Here is a 17,551-nt window from a genome sequence, read left to right on the forward strand (position 1 = left end):
GTGCTTACGGATGTGGCACCTCGTCACCAGCCCGGTTGCTATTCTTGCGTCACCAGTTAATCAGGTAGGGACATCTTCTGCCATGGGCCCTGCTATACTTTGAGGGGTGTCCGGTGTCTGTTTTCTTATCAGCGCTGACTCCTCACTACTAGGCTGTCCGCCAATTCATGCTGTCTCTCTCTTCAGGCAGACAAATACAGCAGACTGATGGAGATAAACAGTCTCTTCCCTTTCTCCTCTTTTATGGTGAGGAGATGGTTCCCCTTTTCTAGGGGTGATGTGCCTGCTTCCCCGGGTCGGTTACTGCGGCGATGCAGCTTGAGGCAGCACAGCATGTGGGGTCAGACCTCTCGTCGCCATTGTTCTGTAGGCCAGCCCTAAAGGAGTGGATGGGAGTAGCTGCATAACAAACACTCGAATGTGTTCGGCCAGAAATTACAGATGAGTGAGCGCATCTAGTGGCTTTTGCTTAGGGTTTTGGGAAGCACTGAAGATTCCTCTCATTAGCTTCGTGTAATTGCTGTCAAGTGTGTGATTGCTAATCATAGGTTTCAAAGTTCTGTATGAGGGAATTATAATTCCAAATTTCTGATTTTTGTATTTTAACTTGCAGGAAAAAAGATCCGTCCAGTTGCAAGGAAAACACTTTTAAAGTTGAAAACAGAACCTTTATTTTCATGTCTGCCCACGAGTCGAAACGTTCAAAAGGTTGGGACACAGGATCAGGGCCATGTGAGTCCTCAAAAACATATTTGAAAGTATGCCAATAAAAAAAAATCCATCAAAGGACACAAAATAAAAGCCATAAAGGTTTATTCAAATTCAACAGTATATATGGAAGTCAAAAGTAGTTTCATATTTAGTAACAATAATACATAAAATCAATTGCGAGAGGTAATATTCTATGGTTACAGTGAAAAGCATTTAAAGTGGAATATCCTCCTCTCCCTCCCAGAAACAAGATTGGAAGCAAACTTCCAGTCTTCCTCCCATGGTGGCAGAAAGACCGTATTGCCCCCTTTTAGGGTGGAGGCATGGTCCTGTGCCAATGAGGGGGGCCACCACCCTTTGTTTATTTAGTAAATAAATCTCTGGTGTCTAGAAATCTTTCTAGCATCCTGGAAGAGGCAGACTGGAGTCAGACCCACCTCCCAGGTAGGGCAGAAAGACTGTACGGCTCTCTTTTGTCGTTAGGGGGGGGGGGTCCCAATGCTATGATGGGCCTCCACCACACCTTTGCTTTTTTGAAGAATTTTCCTGGGGTCTTGTGGACTTTCTGCCATCCATCATGGAAGCTGATAGACTTGAAATACTGGTAGGTTTTAGAGGTGTGGATAGGGCCTTGCCCAAGGGGACACTTCCCCTAAGACAAAATGCCTGGTGTCCAGTAGAAGTGCCAGTTGATCCACTGTGAGTGCTTTGCCAGGTAAAATGATAATGTTGGAAAGCTGAATTTGTCAGCATTCCATAGATACCTCACCTTTTGCACAATTCCCAGGAAGCATGGATAACAGGGCTGTTTGCTGGCGAGTCCGTGTCACGGGGAAACCAGGAAGCTGTTTCGTGGATGCTGGTCCAGCAAATTAAGTAATTGTGTCATTGATGCTCTTGCGTCACCTGCAGGTCCATCACAACCCTGGACTGGAGCAGGAGATTCTCCTTCTCAACCCAGAAGGACACACATCTGCAGCTGCTCTAGTGGCAGACTTTAAGATGTGACATGCACTACATGCTGCAGAGGGCCACAGGACTCTCCCAAGAGTTGTATTGGTGGCAGCCATTGTGAATTCATGGAGTACGAGCTCCTCTTGTTTCTGAGTGTTCCATGCTAGGCAATCAAGATTCTAACCTATTGCCAGTGGTAGGGAAGTGAATGTATATTGTCTGAATCAAAAGTCCAGTACTAATCCGTGTACGTTATGCTACAGTGGATGAACTTGTTACACTGATGACAGATTTAATTAGCAAACCAGTAAAGGTAGTTATCTACCTAGAAATACGTATTGCAGTTTAGATTATTTATTACATCTATTAAAAAGGTTTCATTTGTATTTCAGCTCTACAGTGTAACATATTTTCATTCAACCTTACAGTCATTTAGCAGAGATGTCCGGTAGGTGAATTATAGGTCATATATGCAATAGTGAATTGGAATGGAAATGACGCACTATGCGTTATTTATTAGTGTAGATATCAACATTTCTAATTATTCATCCCACTTATGTTATTTTAGGTTTTTAGAGGCCCTGAAGCAATCAGAGGTTGCTGGAAAGTCTCACTGATGATTACTGGTGATTACTGCGGCACCAGTCTTAAAGCACTCCATTTTGATACAGGTTATGATAGATTCCCCTTTGAGTGGCAGACTTAAGTTGGCAAGGAAAAAGGGGGTACAGACTCTGATACAAACATGACACACTAAATAACACATAACACCCTGAATGTCCAGTCAGAGCTATCACTTACAGAAAAATAGAAGTGTTTTACATGTGAGTGAAATAGGACCGTTCACATGAACAGAGACTAAGGAAATCATGAGTTTCTAGCAACCACTGAACGATAAGAATAATGTGAAATGTGTTTGTTGTTTGTGTATCGCTGGTTGTGTGTGTTTTTGACTTATGCTTTGGGCAACCGATGATTCTCGCAGGTCTGCGCAATGAATAATGTAAGAGTCGGTCTGTTATTTGTAGACAAATCGTATTTCAACATTCCACCTGTTTGATCACTTGTCTATATTACGAATGTAAATAGTGGTATTTTGTGTTTACTAATAACTATAGAAAAATGCAATAAACGGGTGAAATTGGGAGAAACAATTGTTTTTATATTTCATGTCCTGTTATTCTTCTATATACACCAAGATTCTGATTGTAAATCTGTTGGTAGATACGTCAGTAATTCGGCGAAAAAATAGCTTTTCCGACAGCTGATACCGAAAGCGAGTAGTGATTACCAATCATTAAAGATACAAGGAGGTCTTTGTTGAACAGTAACTTTGGGATAAGCAATGTTGTTGCCATCAATTATTTATGTGCCCCTGCCATGGCAATCATTAGCTGCCGGAGACATTTGTATATATTACTGAGATGTGTGCAGTACTGCTGTCACAACTAAAGGCCCGATTTCTAACTTGGCAGTAAGCATACTCTGCCACAATGTTGATGCAGTAGGCTCACTGCCAAGGTAATGGTTCGACACTTGATTCAGATGCTGGAGGACCATACGTTTGACTGCAGTGGTGACCAATCCATCACCGTCATAGATTAACTTCTCCAACAGCCTGATAAACATTGGGATTAGAATTACATTTCCTAATACCAATTATGATGATTGGGCAAACAGCCTTTTTATGAGCGGGCACAAAGTGCTCGTCCATTCTGTAATCTCTCTTTGGGCTTCAACCATGCCCATGCCAGTCAGTCACTTACATTGGTTCATGGGTGTAGTGTTACCGTGGGCCAGTCACTCCCCTGTGGACCCAAGGGGGGTTACAGGTGTTCCCCCCTCTGACCCTGCGCGAGTTGGAAAGCGCTGGTGATGACGGAGTGGAAGTTGGGAGGCGAGAAAGGGGATCTTTGTCGTGAAGAGCGGTCGAAGGAATAAAGCGGAGAAGTTACACTCACCGCACTGTGTCCACATTATTATTTCTAAATCGCTTGTGTGACAGGACAGTGGGCTTACCTTTTAAAATCCACTTGCTTTCATTTGTGAAAGACACGCGTACGTCATGCCTTTTCCGGTGTTTAGCCCACCTACACAGCACCGGTACAGTACCAAAAGCATATGAGGCCCGATATTTTCAGCCTGGAGTCCGGACTACTTTATCTGTTTATTTTACACGCAGCGCGATGGCGCTGCATTTTACATAGCGCCATCGCGCTGCATTTTTTTTGTGCTTCACAACGCTAATAGCTCTAACTCGAACAAATGCGAGAACATTGCATTGGAAATGCTCGTTTCTACTGCCTGACACCACAAGCAAACCCTGGCGGTTATGAATTCGGCTGGCAGTCCCTCCATCAAGGGGACAGAGAATGTACTTCAAAATACAATATAAATCAATAATTTTAATAAAGTATTCCAGACAGGTTCTTCCTGTTTGAAATGAAGGCCACTTTATTTGTGCCCGTGTTAAATCTCCTCAGACTGCCTGACCCGTCAATAAAGAAAACCTGTGTTTTTCTATCCTCCTTGGAAATATTTTACTAAAAGTTTCACCACTTGATTCATGAATTAAAAAAACCTGCCAGTCAATTGAAGGTTCTCTTCACTGAGGGATTTGAAAACACCACAACAGTAACACCTTATTCCGCTTAATCTGTGTCATGAGGGGCTATTAATAAAAAATGTATTCTAATAAATCTGTGTCACTCTTTTACCTGGGTAATACTGTACAGGGTTCTTCCTAAATGCTTTAAGTTTATGAGTTCATAGACGTTACCAATGTTTGGTAAAGTTTCGATAGGTCTTTAATTGACCGTGAGAAACACTTTCAAAGGCACTATATTTTCAATTAAGCAAAATCCAGACTGATTGATTTCACTCAGGGCTATTGCCGGGTACGTGACCACACCGCGGAATCACTACGTTCTCATCCTTTTTTTCAATTCACTTTAAGGACTCAGTGACAGCGGCTCTTGCCCTAAAAAACATACTTAATGATTTTTATTTGTATTTTTTATTGCTAGGGACCATTTCTAAAAGTTGAATTCTACACAAATTTGTACTGGGCTTGCAGAGGCTGGAATGCGAAACAGAGATGTAAAGTCCTGAATTGGATCTACTTTAGCCGAAGCACCAGTTTATCAGTAGCAGCCATATGGCCAAATAGCAGGACTGACATCAGCACGCATTTGATCATACCAAAATATCAAGCTAGTTAGTTGTCAGGGTGCACTGTATGAGTATCCCACCCAGAGACCAATAGTTTCTGCAAGTTAATGAATGACCTATAGCAGCACAGATGGAAAATGGTGAACAGAGATCACCTCTCTGTTTACAAATTGTTCTGTCTAAAGTTCATGTGTTAACTTGGAGAAATTCCAAGTAATATGTTTGAACTTTAGAAAACGTGCATGCAGAAAAACAGGCGCTCTGTTCTGAGCCGGCACTGTTCGTCATAATATCTCCACATGAGCTTAATAAAATCAACTTTACAATAAGCAACTTGGGTCTATATTGATAACACAGCAAATGCCAGACCTTATACGATCAAGAAAAATAGCTTTAGGAAGCACTACTGAGTATGGGTTTGAAAAATTTGTTAACTTGTGTAATTATGGGAAATTTAGTGAAAAGCAACAAATGGCATTTGGTACAGTATTTGAGTGTGTCCTCGCTTCCACTTTTAACATGAGGATGCATTTTGTGCCATTAAATAGTGAAAAAAAACAGAAAACCACCACACACAATAGCTGCTCACACTCTGGTCGCATTGTTCTGCCACGTTTGCAGTACATTTTTACCTCGAATGGTGCATAATTACAGGATGTGGCATTATAGCACAATTTCACACAGCAAGAGTTACAAAAAAATACTGAAATGATGTTAATTGCGCTGGCATAATGCAAATTTCTCCTATCAGCTACCGAGATACGCTGCGGGTTTACCCAAATGTTGACTGCCTTGAGTACAGGTTTTGTCTGGACAGAAATTGTCTGCTTCCGCTGAAGAAAGTTGCTCCTATCACAGTTTTTGGCTCCTTGGAAAGCTTTTGTGCAATACAGCTGGACTAAGTTGGTTATAATGACAAACTATTGCTCAAACCTGAAGGACTTATCTATTTATTATGAAATATTAAGTCAAATGCAGCAGGCCTGACTTAAATTTTGGGAAAAGCATATGCAAAAGTCAATAGGCCTTCATGATTGGATTGCCCTTACACTGTGTTAAGGCTTTCAGATTACCATAGTAGACAAGGGTTTGGATGTTGGTTAGTCCCTGTGAAACTCTAGGATAGAAGATATAGAAATGGAGAACCCTTGGTATACTGTTTTAGAAGAGTTGTATACTGTTTTTGCCAAGTAAAATTGTATGCATATTTGTAATTTCATGACTCCCTAGAGAGTGGCTTTGTATCTAACTGTTGAATCCCTTGAGTATAGTTTTTGACTCAGCCAAAGTTGTGTGCTTCTGCTGAATAAGACTGCTTATATGTCACTTTGTGCCTTGTGGAAAACAAAGCCTGACAATTGATCATGGTGACAAGTCACTGAACAAGGTTATATGTCAGACCTATTTATTTTGAAATATTATGAAACATGCAGTAGGTCTGACTTATTTATTGTGAAATTCATATTATAAGCCAATAGGCCTGCAAGGTAGGATTGTAATAGCTTGTTGACAGGCATTTTGTTACAGGAAGGTTCACTGATTTCCATAGAAGGCTGTGCTGATTACAGACAGTGGCATAACAAAGTCTCCCACAGCTCCCGCAGTGCAGGGGGAGGGAGCCAAGCTCCAGGGGGCCCCCTCAGCATAGTATACTGTGCACGGGTGGTAGGCCGTTTCTACCATTGGTTCTATTGATCTGTGAAAAGCGGCATTTTGCTTGCGCATATGTGCACTCCTCATAAGAAAGGGTGTGTGTCAGGGTCTGGGCTGGTGGCCAGTCCTTTAGTTTTCCATTTTCCTTTTATAATTCTCCTTTACTTCTTTCAGAGTCCTTCAGGTCTGTCAACATCCCTACAAGGCCACTCATTTGTTGCTGATGTCATCTGTTGTTTCGCAATCATGTGTCTATAATTTTAAACTGGATGGCTATATTGGAATGGTATTATCCATAGTGCATTATTGTGTTACCTCTCCACGGTAGACACCAATCTTTGAAGAATTGTCTCCCCGCCTAGCTCAGTGCTAAAGTGATACACCATATTTTTTAGGAACAGAAGATTTTTACTGAGCGGCTATCTTGGAATGGTATTGTGAATAATGTATAATTTTCTTATTGATCCAAGAAAGCCTACATAATGCTTTTTAAAGTTGCAGTTTGATTGAAACTTTAAAACAACAATACACTATATAAAGGACCGTGGCCACTTGCTACTATGTTTAATTTTATTTAAATAATGAGAGCACATGCCCACCAGTGGTGGCATGTTTTCTTTTTTATACTTTTTTTTTTTTTTTAGTTTGTGAAACTCTGTAAAGTTGGATGTTCTCACTACCACGACAATCCGATAGAAACAGAACTCCGGGTGAAGAAATTTAATATTTCTTTGCCTCAACACTTTAAAATATTCTGACCATCTTAAAAACACTTCCAGCTGGGTGCATTCGAGTGTACCTTCAACATCAGCGCCAAAGCTAATCCCCGGGAAATGGGATTTGCAGAGATGCTCATGCATTTCATTTTGCCCAAGCAGGAGTTGTTAACCTTACAACTCTCTTCTCATTTCTGGCTGGTAATACTGGAGGATTTAGCCAGGCCACGTTTCTCCTTCCCTCCTTCCCTCAGGAGAACACATACAACCGACTCCATTACCTCCTATAGAACAGAAGGATAAAGTAGCGATTTTCGAGTGGAGAAAAACAACAAACCACGTCGAAAGGAGACTATTATCTCTGTCTCCTTATGTGTCTAAGTCCATTGTCTCAGACCGTGTGTTTGATGTCAAAGTCTAACAAATATAAACTCGAGTATTTGAGAACTCTGTTCTTACTGGAGAGGTCATTGTCATGTCTGTTATACACATGCTTTGTAGCACACAATACCCAATAGATGCAGTCACTTCTCGTCAGGAGGGGGCATGTTATCTTCTATTACTCTTTTATTGTTAAAACACAAAGATAATATAAAAGCCTGGTGGCAGCAGCTGGAGGAGCATTGAAAGTTTCTGTCGCACACACAACAAGAACAACACAGCTACCAAACATGATAACGCATTGGAGGAGTACTGCAACCTCCTGCACTCACTGACAAAAACAGTTAAGGCATCAGTGCACTTTGCCTTCTGCACAGAACTCTCGAGTGGGTCCTTGATATACTTATTTGATTGCATAGGTAGATGGGAGAGTGGCTCTGCCGCTTTCATTTAGTTGTCATTCCGCTCCGCACACTTGCTGTCTTCTCTTTCGTGCTGCTTTCCCTCCTGGAGCGTTTAGTGATGGTTCTGTCATATGCTGAAAGGCTGTTGCTCTGCTCCTTCTAGACCTACTGTAATAATGATTATAATTATGTCATGTAATCTTGTTGCCCTCACTTCATGTAGATCCTACTGCTGCCATTCTCTGCCAGACCTTACTGCTGCAACCGCTATCAGTGCATCAAACTCCTGCTGCTATCACATCCTGCCATCCCACCTGTCAATCTGAGTTCTGCTGTGATTCCTGCTGTGTTCTTCTCCCGCATTCTTGCTGCCCTCACTGATTCCTGCTGTCAATATCTTGCTCTTCTAAAGCACCCCCAGTCACAGATCTGGTTTTAATCCATCGTTCTTTTGCTCACCATGCCACCCCAGTTTAGACCCAGCCATATGCAAATCAGTCTTGACCCTGTTCCTCATGGGAACAGTCCAGCCTGAACTGCCAGGGCAGGTCCTCCTGGACCGGAAACAAGCATCCTGGGACCGGTTTCAGGGTTTCACTCTTCCTGAGCCAGGCTAGCCTGAATCCAGTGGCATAGTGAGCCCAGGACCGACGTCTCGGCATACCCGGCGCACTTATGGCAGCAAAAGCAATGCAAAACACAAATGATGGACGGAATGCGGAACCAATCAAACATTCACCCTCAGTCACAAATCTGGGTTTAATCCATCGTTCTTTTGCTCACCATGCCACCCCGGTTTAGACCCACACTTATGCAAATCAGTCTTGACCCTGTTCCTCATGAGGACAGTCCACCCAAAACTGCCAGGCCAGGTCCTCCCTGGACCGGAAACAAGCATCCTGGGACCGGTTTCAGGGTTTCACCCTTCATAAGCCAGGCTAGCTTGAATCCAGTGGCATAGTGAGCCCGGGATCCACATCTGGTCATACCCGGCGCACTTACGGTGACAAAAGCAATGCAAAACACAAATGATGGACGAAATGCAGAACCACTCAAACATTCACCCCCAGTCACAAATCTGGGTTTAATCCATTGTTCTTTTGCTCACCATGCCACCCCAGTTTAGACGCAGCCAAATGTAAATCAGTCTTGACCCTGTTCCTCATGGGAACAGTCCAGCCCGAACGGCCAAGCCAGGTCCTCCCTGGACCGGAAACAAGCATCCCGGGACTGGTTTCAGGGTTTCACCCATCATCAGCCAGACTATCTTGAAACCCATGGCATAATGAGCCCGGGAGTAACCGGCACACTTATGGGGGCAAAAGCAATACAAAATACAAATGATGGACAGAATGCAGACCCAATCAAACATTCACCCCCATGGGGAACAGGGCCAAGACTGATTTGCATATGTCTGGGTACAAACTGGAATGGCATGGTGAGCAAAAAAAATAATGGATTAAACCCAGATCTATGACTAGGGGTGAATGTTTGACTTGTTCTGCTTTCCGTCCATCAACTGTTATTTTTGCATTTGTCACCCCAAGTGGGAAGGGTATGCCCAGACGTGGGTCCCATGCTCACTATGCCACCAGATTCAAGCTAGCCTGGCTGAAGAGGGGTGATACCCTGAAACCGGTCCCAGGATGCTTGTTTCTGGTCCAGGGAGGACCTGGACTGGCAGTTCGGGCTGGAATGTTCCCATGGGGAACAGGGTCAAGAATGATTTGCATATGGCTGGGTCCAAACTGGAATGGCATGGTGAGCAAAAGAACTGATGGGTTAAGCCCAGATCTATGACTAGGGGTGAATGTATGATTTGTTCTGCATTCCATTCATCAACTGTTTGCTTACCGTCATGCCGACTGCCGTCAACATAACGAGGTGGCAGCAGATATCCACCAAGCATATTATGACACACATATCAACCCGTCACTAAATGGCAACACACACAAGTCCACCAGCCCAAAGGTCAGTGATAAACTGGCGGTATCCAAATCCACACCGTTACGCCAATAGAACTACGCCCACAGCATTATGACCTACGAATCACCGCAGCGGACATTCAATGGCTGTAAATCATTGGTGGTACATACCGCCACGCTCAAAATACACACACTCAAACAAAACTACACCACATTGGACAATTCAAACTGCACACACCTGACACTCATACACACACCACACCCACACACCGACACCACTATAAAACACACACCCACACTACCCACAACCCTTTACAACTAGAAAGAATTGCCACCAGAGAGAGACAGCAAGAGCACACACACAACCAGAGCCACATAACATCATCAGCTATACACCATCCACGCACCTTACATCACACACCCCAACACATCACCCCACACACCCTCACCCACACCACTCATACTACACCCATGGCACCACAACGTCACCCCAGATTCTCTAAGGAGGAGCTGAGGGTCATGGTGGAAGAAATCATCAGAGTAGAGCTACAGCCATTTGCAGCACAGGTGCAGCAGACATCCATTGCTAGGAAGATGGAGCTATGGCGGAGAATCGTGGACAGGGTCAACGCCGTGGGACAGCACCGCAGAACAAGGTATGACATCAGGAAGAGGTGAAATGACCTACGGGGGAAGGTATGTTCCACAGCAGCAAGACACCAAAAAGCTGTACAGAGGACTGGCAGTGGACCCCCACATCCTTCCCCACAACTAACAACATGGGAGAAGCAAGTGTTGGCAATCATGCATCCTGAGGGCCTGGAAGGAGTAAGTGGAGGACTGGACTCTGGTAAGTCACATCTCTATTACTATCACCCCCTCTACCTGCATGCCATCACAAAATCCCACCCTCACTCCCATCACTTCATCACCTCCCACATACCCAACCATCACAACCCACTCATCCCAATACCAAGCCCTACATGTAACACCAGTGCATGGACACCACTCACAGACCTGCATGGACACTTATCACCACTGCATGCACACTGGAGAGCATCACCTAGGCCACCAAATAGCTACTCACTCAAGGGCAAATCTGCCAGGGCAACAACAACCATAGAGGGCAACACACCCATGCACAAAATGTCACACGCAGAAACAATAACACTGCATTTACATCCCCACAGGTCCCCCAGCCAATGTTACGAGAGAAGAGGTGCCAGCAACATCCAGTCCCCCCACAGAAGAGGTCCACAGTGATGATAGCAGCTCGGATCGCCTGGATCACCAACCTGGCCCATCTGGGATCTCCAGACAGTCGGTTACCCAGGCACAGTCTCACACCACCACAGAGCCTCCCCCTCAGGAAACACCACCACAGCATCCACCCAGTGGGCCCATACCTCTGTCCCCAGGACACGTCAATCAGCAGTGTGTCCACCACTAAAGGGACCACAGGCCACCCTACAAACACAGGACAATCAGGGACCTGGGGTCAGTGGCAGTGGGCACATGGTTCAGGGGACAGAGGCACAGGACAACAGGGAAGCTGGGAGGACTACTGTGCGACAGGGTGAGGACAGGCCCAGGGAACCTACTCTCCAAGAGGCACTCACTGTGATCCTGGGAGCATACCACCATTCCCAGGAGACGATGGGCCAGATACTGAACAAGTTGCAGGAGAAAATGCGGCTGCAGGAGGGACAGTACCTGGGAATCACGGAGGACTTGAAGGAAATCAACACCACCCTGCTCTCCATTGCAGGGGTGCTAGCAGACATGGCCAACACTATGAAGGAGGCAGTGGCACCCCATCAGGCCTCTGCCACTAGCCAAACTGATGAACAGCCCTCCACCTCCGCTGCCACTAGAGGACAGGAGGCCCCGCCACAGGAACAACAGGCCACCAGCACCCCTCCCTCTGCAGAAGGTGAAACACACCACAAACGTTCCCTGTGATCGAGGCAGAAGCCAGAGACTATTGGCAAGACCCCGCCAGGAAATGAGACTCTCCTGATTGTCACCCTTGTGTCCTACTCTATCACCCTGTCCATCTTGAACTGCCATTGCTCCCCTTCCTATGCCGCCTTGGACAATCCACCTGTGATACAAATAGACTGGACTCCAACCTGGACAAGGGGGTGAGTACAGTGACCCAATATACAACTTGCGCCTGTTGGGGTGGTATCCCGGTGGGGATGTGGGCCAGTGGGTGCCCCTAGGCCAGGCCTGACATTGCGGAGTAGGTCCTATGTTGGGCAGGGTTCTGATGTAAAATACCTACAACCAAACAAGTAGTCATCCACTACTGGGCAGGGGTCTGTGGGCATGCTGCAATTGGTGTTAGGTATCCTTATCCATGGGCTGGTAACTAGCATTGTGACTGGTAGTGCATTGTCTAGTGCGTAGGGCTCCTCCCTGTGTGTGTGTGTGTGTGTGTGTGTGCGGTGTACACCAACGATGGTGTTTTTGCCGCCATTGACCAAATGTTGTCCTTTGTCTCCCCCCCTTTTTGTTTTTGTAACCCTGTCCTTAAGTGCTTTAGCATCATCTGGCGGAGGTGCTGAGGCACTGGCGACGGAGGTAGTTGCATCCCACAGGGTCCAGGAGGCCACATCCACCGACCGTGAGGGCACCAGTGGAGTGAGCACCACAGCGGAGACAGAAGGGGACAGTTCAGACATGGATTCCTCCTCCGATAGAAGCTCCCTGGTGGTGGCAGACACCTCTGTGCCCACTCCAGCTACAGGTACATCTGCCACCCCCGTATCTGCACCACCCTCCCAGCAGCTCCTCAGCGTGTTTTCTGTACCCGCTCACCCTGGAGGGTTGGCATCTCCTTCACCACTCAACCCCAACCTATCGCAAGCACACAGTCAGAGGAGCAGGCACCCAGGACAACACATACAAGTAGACATGGCAAACACAAGCACCACACTTCATCCCACAGGCACTTACACAAACACCATCCAGATGCAGATACACCAACATCCACTGCCTCCACTGTGGCCCCCTCCTCCTTGTCATCCACCTCCCTCCCAGTTGCATCTAAACTCACGCCTGCATGAACTACATCCTCATCCACTACACCCATCACCATCACACCTATCAGCACACACCTCTCACTGGCAGTCACTACACTCACTTCCATGCACACGTCCCCTGTGTTCTCTCCCACTGTGTCTGTGCCCCCTCCTCTCAAAGTACACAAACGCAAGCACTCAGACACCCAACAGCCAGCCACCTCACAATAGCATCCAGCCCATGCACCTGGACCCAAGCACAGCAGACAGACACCTCCTACAACCACTCCCTCTACCTCCACTCCCAAACCATTTCCCTCTTCAAGCACCAATGTCCCTAAGAAGCTTTTCCTCTCCACCTTTGACCTCTTCACGACCCCCCCATCCATCACGTCAGGCCAGGGTGGTCAGAACCCAGCCCAGCACCTCAGCCACCCAGTCCTGGGGCACAGTAACATCTACAGCTAAACCAGGTGGGAGAGGATCCCGGGCACCAGGCAGCCACACTGATAGGGTGCCTGCACCAAGTGCTGCAAGGAAGGGCAAGAAGGCACTGCCAGCTGCTGCAAAGAAGGGCATGGAGGCACCCCCAGCTGGTAAAAGGAAGGGCAAGGAGCAATCCCCATCTGCTCAAAGGAAGGGCAAGGAGCAGTCTCCAGCTGCTGCCAAAAGGAGCAAGGAGCCATCCCCAGCTGCTGCAGGAGGGGCAAGGGGCCTGCACCAGCAGGCAAAAAGGACAAGAGGGCTGGTGCTGGGACTGAGCCGGAGCCCCCACCACCAACCATGGTGGTTCAGTAGTCCGAGGCTGCAGGGGACGGGCTGGAGCCTCCCCCACCACTGCTAGCACTGCCACCAGCACCACTGCCAGCAGCCCCAGTGGGCAGCCGTTTGAGGCTGCAGCGGAAAGGCTGGAGCCTCCCCCACCACTGACAGCACTGACACCAGAACCAGTGCCAGCAGCAGCAGCCCCAGTGGGCAGCCATCTGAGACTGCAGGGGAAGGACTGGAGGCTCCCCCACCACTGCCAGCACCGCCACCAGCAGTACTGCCAGCAGAAGCAGCCCCAGTGGGCAGCCATCTGAGGCTGCAGGGAAAAGGCTGGAGCCTCCCCCACCACTGCCAGCACCGACACCTGCACCGCCACTGCCACCACTAAGCAGCTGTCACCACCGGCGGACAGTATGCAGTCCTGCATCCATGTGCTGTTGAGCGGTCTGGCCTTTGCAAATCCTGTGGGTCTGATACCCAGTTGAGAGACTGTGACCTTGCACTACCCAAGGGAGAATAACTAAGGGGTTCCCTGATACGATGAGCGTAGCTCAGACAGGGAAATAACTAATGTAGGAAAAAACTACTAGACGAGCTACAACAATGGACCTGAAGAGATAATAGTCTTCAGGTATGAATCACTATGGATACGGATAATTACAACATGATATGCTGAAAACTAACAATAACACATGATTAAATAGGACGGCTGAACATGGATAAAAAATAATAAATAATAAAAGTGGATGTTCCGTCACAAAGATGTATAACTTTATTAAATAACCTTACAAAAAGTTAAAAAACATGAAAGACAAAAATAAAATGTTAATCAATGAACAACGGAATACCTATCTCAGACATACCGCACTCATACTAAATGTGATCAAACAAAGTAAAAGATACACAAGTGAAGGACTACACAGAATGTGTAAAATTTACATAATAATACAAAGACACTTTGTCGTTGGGGTCTGGTTCATACCAGTTGTCTGTTATTTTTTTTTTTCATTAGTACTATGTTTACTGTAGTCATGATTTAACATTATGAATTTTTTCTGCTAACGTCCGAAGTCACCTTGGAAATCATATCTTCAACCATACACTTTTTGCATTAAATATTTATACTTAGCATCTTCGTATATAGCACATAGAGTAAGCACCATAAGCTGTTGGGTTGTCAATACGGGATCCATACTATCATTCTCCTTCTCCACTTGATAGTCGGTGTGACCTCTCCTGTCATCTGCTTTGACTCAGCATGGAATCCATTAAAACGTTTGGATTCAGTGAAGTGGATCTAGCTAAGCTATTGGATCAGCCCAGATCAGGAACAGGGACATCAATTTCTATGAACCAGCCTAAAGAAGGATGGTACAAACTATTAGAATTAAAGAAAAAAGCTAAACGTACAGAACTACATGCTGATTACATCTTAGAGTACCTTAGAGCAGGGATTATTCCAGCGGGCCTAAGTGTAAGAAACATCTCTTTTCGTAGAGATCAGACAATTTTTAGAAAAGTGGCATCTAATCTCCAACCACTGCTCGCGGGATTGGATGATCCTCATAGTGGAGACTGTGAGAGAACTGATGGAGGTCCTCATGAAAGAAATTCAAACTCTAGAGGATGAACTGAAAACACAAGACTCGTTACAGGAAGCAAAGAAACAAATAGAGGCCATTAATCAAGATCTTGAATCCTTCAATTTATATCTAGTTAAGAGAAAGACAGACAAATTAAGGAAGTGTTGAAGTAAGCCTCAGCAAGGCCTACTAGTGCAAGGGGTTCACCTTTCTCTGCACAAAGTCCTCAGACCATGTAGGAAGAAGTTGGCACAGAAACTGAAATAAAAGACAAAGTTTATTAACCTCATGAGGTGGTACTACAGTTCAAACAGCACCCTTCGGTAATGTTTGAACTAGCACACTGAACTGAGAGAGCATGGTCCTTTTATACCCACGCACGGGCTAAAAGGAGGTGGTACAATAATAGAAGCAAGACTTCTATACATATAAGGTCATGTGGAAATGCACAGTCGACAGGTAGGAGGAGCTGACAGTTTTCAAGGACTAACAGCTGCAGACCTTACTGAGCATGTGCGAAAGTGGGAGATGCTAAATATAACTTGTCACTAGGCAGATTTTCAAGAGTAGTTAACAGAAAGGTAGGACAGAGCACATGGCAGCATGTGGCAAAGAAAATGGCTGCCATGAATACAAAATGGATTCCGCAAAATGTTCACAATAGTTACTAAATACAAGATGTCTTCTGCTAATTCTTAATCTAACCGCTGCTAAACTACAACAGGCAACCCTTTCAGCATTAGCTGAAGACATTAGTCTTTCTGGGATAATCTAAATATTCATCTTGTATATTTATGCTCATCATTTCAGCTATTTCCTTATCTAACATGTGTTGTGCTTTCATTTCTGTAATATTTCTTTTGGTAGGCATACAAGCAGTAATACACATGGAGCAGAACATTGGACCACACTGAATACAGATACAGCATGTGAAAAATATTGCAATCATTACACACACCTGACCTTCCAACAGGTAGTTGGTAATATCCATAGTTACCACAAACAAAATATGCATTATGTGAAGCTGTAAAACTACTATTATTTACACCCTTAATAGTTAAAATCAAGGTACAATCGCTTATCCCCACTGGAATTCGCCCAATGCTACGTATACATAAATCTGCTTTAGTTTTTGTAACAGAAATCACAAATTGTTCTTTCTTGTCAGAGTCTCTTATATTTTTGAAGACATATGGTATTAAAACATTTTACGGTTGATACTCTTCCCATCCCCATTTAGTTCTTTTGGCTTGGGGATACCCATCTTTGTCTTGGTAGCATACTTTATTAAGGCGAAAAAGAAGTTCGCCCTCTGTACGTTTTCCAGATGCAAACAAAAGCGTATACCAAGCTTGACAAGAACCATTGTGTGAAAAAGGAAGAGGAATGAAAGGTGTTCCTCCTTTCTTTTGATGCGCAGGTATCATTCCACATACCCAACAGTTAGTAGTATTTGTAGCATTATGAGTATAATGCAACATCTGAATGAAGGTATTATTGAAGTACGATTGACGGTGCTTCTGCTCCTGATAGGGAAGTGTAAAGTAATAGTGATCCTCTGGTACTGGAGTAGTGGCAACAAAAAACTCACGAGCAGGAGACTTCTTTTCAACAGACCAGGTGATTATTGCTATAACCACCAAAACAACAACAAACCCCATAGTACTAATGATCAGTTTGTTATTCATTTTAGCAACAGTGATAATCGACCCTTTCAGAAATGAATTAAAAACAATCGTTGGAGCTCTTATCCCTGGGCAGCCGCTGATTTCTTCACCACGGGCCAAGACGGCTGTCACTACTCTAATGCATGGCTGTTCCCCCCCCCTTGCCACATTGGCTCTCTGTTTCACTAACCCAGGGCAGTAGCTCAACCAGTTTTTTTAAAAACATTTTCAGATTCTTTCCTCGGTCTCAAATTATATCGCAACACTCCAGAAGTCGTATGGTCCGGGAAGACCTCTGCAGATTCGTCAGGTGATATAGCACGGCCTTTCTCCGTAGTCAAAATCTCTCGATGATCAGTCAGCACAGCAGGTTCCACAAAAGTAGGTAGCACTCTCTTGCAGTGAGTACTATGGACACAATTCTTTTGTTTCGTCACTCGAACTGCTGTCCTTGTCGCAAGGAGCACCTGTTCTGGGCCTCACCACCTTGGTTCCAAGCTGCTTGATCTTTCAAAGGACTTAATCATAACCTGGTCACCAGGTCGGAGTTCATGGCCTTCACCTGTAGATCTGTCAGGAAGTGCTTCTCGAA

This window comes from Pleurodeles waltl, chromosome 7, assembly GCF_031143425.1.
Source record: "Pleurodeles waltl isolate 20211129_DDA chromosome 7, aPleWal1.hap1.20221129, whole genome shotgun sequence".
NCBI lineage: Eukaryota > Metazoa > Chordata > Amphibia > Caudata > Salamandridae > Pleurodeles > Pleurodeles waltl.